We start from the raw sequence: 6,000 nt of genomic DNA, 5'->3' as shown, positions 1-6,000 counted from the left end.
TCTGAGCGCAAAACGACTGTACAGCGTGAGTGCGAAGGCTGCGCTTGGGCAGGCGGAGTGCAGCTCGCTCCCCTGCTCCTTTCAGGAGCTGATAGGTCATTTATTACCGGGGCTGGGGCGAGATAAACAATTCGCTCTTTTTCCCGTCGTGTTAACAGCAACTTGCATTGTTGGAGAGAGGAGAGCTGGGCTGGCTGACGTCACTTTTGGTTGCTGAAGCTGAATAAACCTTGAGGAGGGATCGTCTCAGTCTGGCGCGGCGGCGAGGGGCACGGAGCGGCCGGCACTGCGCCCGCCGCGCCCGCGCGCCCGCGCCACCACCCCCCCGCGCGCGCCGCTGCCCCCGCCCCGCGCGCGCGCCCCCGCCCCCTCCCCGAGCTGCGTTAGCCTCCGGAGAGCGCCGGGAAGGGACGCCTTCCCGGCACGCGCACCCCAGCCCTCAGCCACCTGAGAGGCAGGCAGCGCTCTCCCCAACGGCGGAGGTGAGTGAGTGAGTGCCGCTCCGCGCCCGGCACCGGGAGAGTTTTTTTTTGTTTGGTTTTTTTTTTTTTTTTTTTCCCTTTTTTTCCTCTTCTTCGGGCCGAACACCTGAAGCGTTACGGCGCTTTGCCGCTCTCAGCTCGCGCTGGCGTTCCCTGGTTGAGGCTGGCGCCCGCCTCGCGGACCCTTCCCCTGCCGGTGCGTATCGCCTCTTTGTTGTGGTGGGCCGGCCGCGTCTCCGTGCGGGTCCCGCCGTGGGGCCCTGCCCGGGCAAGGGCTGCGGTCGGGAGGCGGAGGGGCCGCCGGGAGGCGAGTCCTGGGGAGGCAGCCGGGGCTGGGGCGTCTCGCGACGGGACGGCCCGGGTCCCGAGCGATTTTAAACTTTACTGGCGGTCGCGAGGCCGGCCCCGGGCCGGGCGGCGCACGGTCACGTCCCTCCCGGCGGTCGCCCGCAGCCTCTCGGGCGGCGCAGCGGCTGGCGGCGGCCGCCGGGGCGGCTCTTTTGTGTGGGGCGGCGCGGCGCGCTGCGCTCCGCGGCGGCCCTCCCGCCCCTCCGGTCCCCCGCCGGCGCTCCCGTTCGTCTCTCGCCGCCGCCGAGCCGCCCCGCGCGCTTCTCGTTCGGCGCCGGCCCGCCGGCCGGGGCTGTCAGGCCGGCCCAGGCGTGCCGGCCGGCAGCGCGCGGGCGCGGAACCGGCGTGAGGCGTTCGGCGGCGCCGGGCGGAGCGGCCGTTGGGAAGGGGCCGCGGGGAGGCGGCGGGAGCGCGCTCGGCCTCTTCACGGGCGTCCCCCGGCCTCCGCCTACCTTTGCGCGGGTGCGTAGGTGTTACCTCACTCCGCGGTGTAGCGCTAGCAGGGCGGCGGGGCGTGGGGCAGGCTGGGTCGGGAGCGGGCGCCGTTCCGCGCACCCGGCTCGGTGCGGGCCCCTCTGCCTTTATCTTTTGTGCGCGTTGCTTCCTTATAAAGAGAAACAAGCAGCTGCAGCCCCGGGCCGAGTTGTTGAAATTTATCCCTTTGTGTATATTACAATATCCTCCATTTTTCTGCCCTCTAAACAACGAGCCTTTCGCCATCTTGGGCAAATTTTTATTCCCAAGTCTGTCCGTCGCTTTTAGGAGGGAGCGAGTGGAAATCCTGAAAGTCCTTTTGGATTAGACTCAAAGTTTAGGAAATGTTACAGGGACAGACAGTGACGTCATGTAAAGTTTAAGGGGAATTTTTCCAAGAGTGTGTGCTTTCCCCCGGAATTCCTGATCTAGTGTGTTGTAAACCACACTTTAAAGAGAAAGGTTCCTAGTTGAGGCTGCACGTTCAGGGAACATAAAGAATATGCTTCTTTATTTGGTGTCTGGTTTTGTAACAGGTAGAGAGATAATTGTGCTTTTGGGTTATTCCGCCCCACCTCCTTTTTTTTTTTTTTTTTTTTTTTTTTTTTTTTTTATGTCCTGGCCTTTAGTATTTAATGCGCAGTGCTAGTTTAACCGTTTGGTTGTTTAAAAAAACATTCCAAAGTTCTTATGTTAAATAACGAATCATCTGGGGATTTGCATTATTTTTGTTTACAGAAAGTAGTAATCTGATGTGAAATAGTTGGTACAGAATCTTCCCTGAGGAATAAACAGTTTCTACTTGGGATGAGGAACATGGAAATACGCAGTTGTTCCATTTTTAAATGACAGATTTGGGGGGCATATTTGGAAGCAACAGACTTGTTAATATATATGTTAAAAGGTTCCGCTTGGAGAGTACCTGTATATTTGTTACATGTAGTTTGGGTTATGTTCCAGATACTATATAACGTGGGTGGCAAAACGTAGTTACTATGCTAAACTCATTTTAAAAAAAAAAAAACAAAACCCTCTTCTGGCTATAAGCTCTATGTCAGCTTTTGTGAAAAGGGAAACAATAAACGGTACTGTTCTGTTAATTTACTTCTCAATTGCACCTTTTTTTTTTTAAATATCATAAAAGTTTTTCTGGTCACATGATATGACTTAGTGAAGCACAGGGTACTTGATAAGAAATAACTATTGTAAGTAAAGTTCTTTTTCTCCATTCTTTTTCTTATACTCGTCTTACTTGCTGCATATTTACAGTCACACTAATGAGAACATGAAACTGCCTGTATTTAATTTGCATTTTCTTTGTCTTCAGGGCTGGGAAAACATTGACAACAGTTAACATATAAAGTAATAGGAATAGCTCTTAGTACATCAAGACTTTTTTTTCTATCCAAGTCATATTGAATGATGTACCTAAAGTGTCCTTAAGGTTATGTTGGACAAACGTCAGATACTTACGTCGATGGGGGGGTGTGTGTGTGTATGGGTTTGTGTGGGTTTTTTTTTTTTTTTTTTAAATGCATCAGAAAGTGTGGTTGAATTATTTGCAAGCTATGTGAGTATTAGGTAGATGAAAATTTTTAAATACTTGAAAGCATGTACAACAGATGGTTCTAAATTACACATGCCACAAAGGTCTAGAAGATTTGACAGATTATAAATGGTGAGCAAGAGAGGATAAGTAGTTTCAGAAAATGATAGTATACTTCATTTCTCATACCTATAATAAACTACGTACACATTTTGTCACAATGCTGCAAAATCAATAAACTACATAATACTAAGAAAATGGTAGCCAAGGTAATTTTTGTTAAGTGTGTATAGAGGAAGCATTAGGAGTTGTTAAGGGATCTCTTTGATGTTCAAGAAATCTTATGTTCACTTCAAGCAGGGGATATTTGTTTAATCATAGATGGTACCAATTCCTTGCAAGCAATGGAGTATTAATATCAGGTTATGATGAAGTTTTTCATGAATAGAACTCTGGAGAGTAAAAAAAATGTTTCTTCAGAGGATCAGGCAATGTTCCTTTTTCATTACTGACCCAAAGTCTGTTCTGAATGGCACAAAATAAGGTTTTGTGACTAATGTATATTATTATAATGAAATTATTATAATTAATTATTATAAGGAAAATAAACTAGAATTGTGGTATTGGTATTTGTCATCCTAATTTTTTTTTAACTAAATAGCACTGTGCTGGGTTCCTTACAAATCAGTGTTCCCACAAAAAGTAATTGTTTTTAAGATTCATTCTTGCAGATTATTACAAGTTGTCAATAACATTGTAAAATTATTTGAATAGTGTTACGGGGAAGATAACTAAATACATGCTTTGTACCTTTTGGTGAGTAGTTGATTTTCATGAACATGTAATAAGATGCTTTTCATTTTCAAAAGACAAATTAGCAATATTTTTATATTATGGAGGGAATAAGCACTGGTTGACCACTGCAGTAGATTTGTTTAATCTTTATACTGACTTTACGATAGGAAGAAAGTGCTACAAGACTGAATTTTTTGTTTCTTTGGGAGACACTGAGAATGCAAATAAGAAAGTAATGGAAGTCTTTCTTCTTAGGTCCTGCTGCCCTTTTTCTCGTTTTCTTTGTTTGCATATCTATTATAGAACTGCAGTGTAAAGGAGCAGATGTTTTGCAAAACATCCTGATGTGTTGCTTTTTCTTATGGGAGTGCATAACTGTTCCTTCTGATGCATCGACTTGACAGCTGGTTGATTTCATGGAACTGCTAAGAAGCCATTAGTGGTGTCATTGAATTGAAACAGAACAGTCACTCCCAGCTTGAACTGCAATTGTTAATGTCTTTGTTGCTACTTTTCTGTTCCTACACAAGATGTGGAATATCACAGTTGCAAAGAAAAGGAAGTTTGTGCTCTGTCTCATCTTGAATTAGGGAAAGGAGGCATTAGTACTTGACCACTTTTAGTTTTACAATATTCTTATAATGGCATATTTGGGATTAAGAGATTTTAGCTGTTGGGAGGTAGATTTAGCACAACTAAAAATGCCATTTGCTCCCCCCCCCCCCCCCGACACAGGAAGGACATCCCACAGTTCAAATTGCTTCACTGTGATCTCCCCCCCGTTGAAATAAAACCAAATAGGTGTTTTTTTTTTTTTTAATTTAGTAAACTTTATTCTAATAGAAGATTACAGAAGATTAGAAGTTTACAGGTACTTTGTGTTTTCATCACTTAGATAATTTGGCCCAATGAAGATTCCCACATCTACATACCAGTTTTCTCCCAAATGTGGTTTTACTTTTAATTTTGTTTTACTACAGTACATTCAGTAAATTATGTCATACCACATTATAAACTAGTTTGTGACCGTAAATTGTCATCAGAAGAAACACTGACATCGATGTCTAAGGACAGCAGTGGTTTTTGTGGTTGTTGGATAGTTTACAATGTCCTGAACATTAACAAAATGTAGTAAGTATGTGTTGGTCAACATATTTTAATGAAGTTGGAAGTTTGTAGTGAAGATAATATTATGCAGAATTCAAAATTTAGGTACAGATGATCTTCCCCACTGCATCAAAGAAGGAAATGAAACATCCTCTTTGTGACTGACATTTATGCTTTTTAAAAATGTTTTGTTATACTGCTATGTTTTTACTTTGAAACTATTTTTATTGTATTCTTTATGTGTAATGGTAAAATGAAAGTGCATCTTTGTTTTAAGTGAGTTGTAGGGGTTGGGAGTTCTTCCCTGCTTACTCTTTACTGATGAGGAACAGAAACAAGGATACTGTCTTAGTAAGATTAGAGAAAACAGATCCTCCCCCACCCCACTCCCCTAATTTTTGCCTCTTTATTTAAAAAAAGGGGGAAGAAAAAAGCAACAAACAAATCAACAAGGGGTCACCAGAAGATTTTCATAAGGAAAATAGTAGGTTCACATTAATTTTTTAAATTTGTGTTTCTTAGTACTTTTATGAAGGTGAGAATGTATTAGTTTCACTGTTACAGAGATAAGGACTCTGATGTACAGAAGGATTTAGTCTTTTACAAACATCACAACAAGCTTATGGTAGAGGTAGAAAGAAAAGCTGTCTTCACTGACTTTAATCTGTAGTGTGCTGGGTAGATGTTTCCTTGAAAACTGAAATGTGTGGTTTGTTACTTTGCAGAGAGTAACACTACTCGAGTAGGTCAGTTGAGTGCACGTAGTCATTAAAAGAAATTGGGACCACCTTCTCATCCAGTCTCCGCAGAAGGGCCAAGCAAGATGCAGTATTTTTTCTGTTACTTTGTTTCTTAATCATACAATTTTAAGTTTAAAAAAAATATGCAGAACATTTAATCCAATTAGCACACAGTTTCACATATTAGCTGTGTTAAGTTCTTGCTTACTCTTTTATCTCTCTGTTGCCCTAAATTTACAATTACAGAATGCTATGGTCTCGAGCCATTCCTTAAAAAGAAAAAAATCAATATACTTTTTAAAGTCTGATGCAGAAGTTCCTTTGAGATTTAAGTGGAAATAAAACAAACAAAAAAACCCGTTACTAATTTTACAGTATCATTTCGATTTTTTTTTTTTTTTTTTTGGAGGGAGGGAGGAGAAATTGTGATTTATTTTATTGCGGTATTAGCACTTCATGAGACCACTAGGTGAAAGAAACACTTTATGAGAGTAAGGAAGTCTTAGGC

The 6,000-nt window shown here is 43.3% G+C and overlaps 1 protein-coding gene across 15 annotated transcripts in view; it reads left to right on the top strand.

Moving 5' to 3' along the window:
- Positions 1-377: 377 nt before the first annotated feature.
- The window catches only part of BAZ2B (bromodomain adjacent to zinc finger domain 2B), a 165,142-nt gene continuing 159,519 nt past the window's right edge, over positions 378-6,000 (top strand). For 13 of the 15 annotated variants that reach the window (XM_075029157.1, XM_075029165.1, XM_075029164.1 and 10 more), the window contains exon 1: positions 384-678. The gene's annotated coding sequence lies outside the window, so the exon portion shown is untranslated. Of the gene's footprint in view, positions 679-6,000 lie in introns of all 15 variants that reach the window. The other 2 variants (XM_075029154.1, XM_075029152.1) reach the window with 2 other exon arrangements.

The sequence above is a fragment of the Buteo buteo genome, chromosome 5 (assembly GCF_964188355.1).
Source record: "Buteo buteo chromosome 5, bButBut1.hap1.1, whole genome shotgun sequence".
In the NCBI taxonomy this organism is placed as follows: domain Eukaryota; kingdom Metazoa; phylum Chordata; class Aves; order Accipitriformes; family Accipitridae; genus Buteo; species Buteo buteo.
This window is presented reverse-complemented; position numbering and strand designations above follow the sequence as displayed.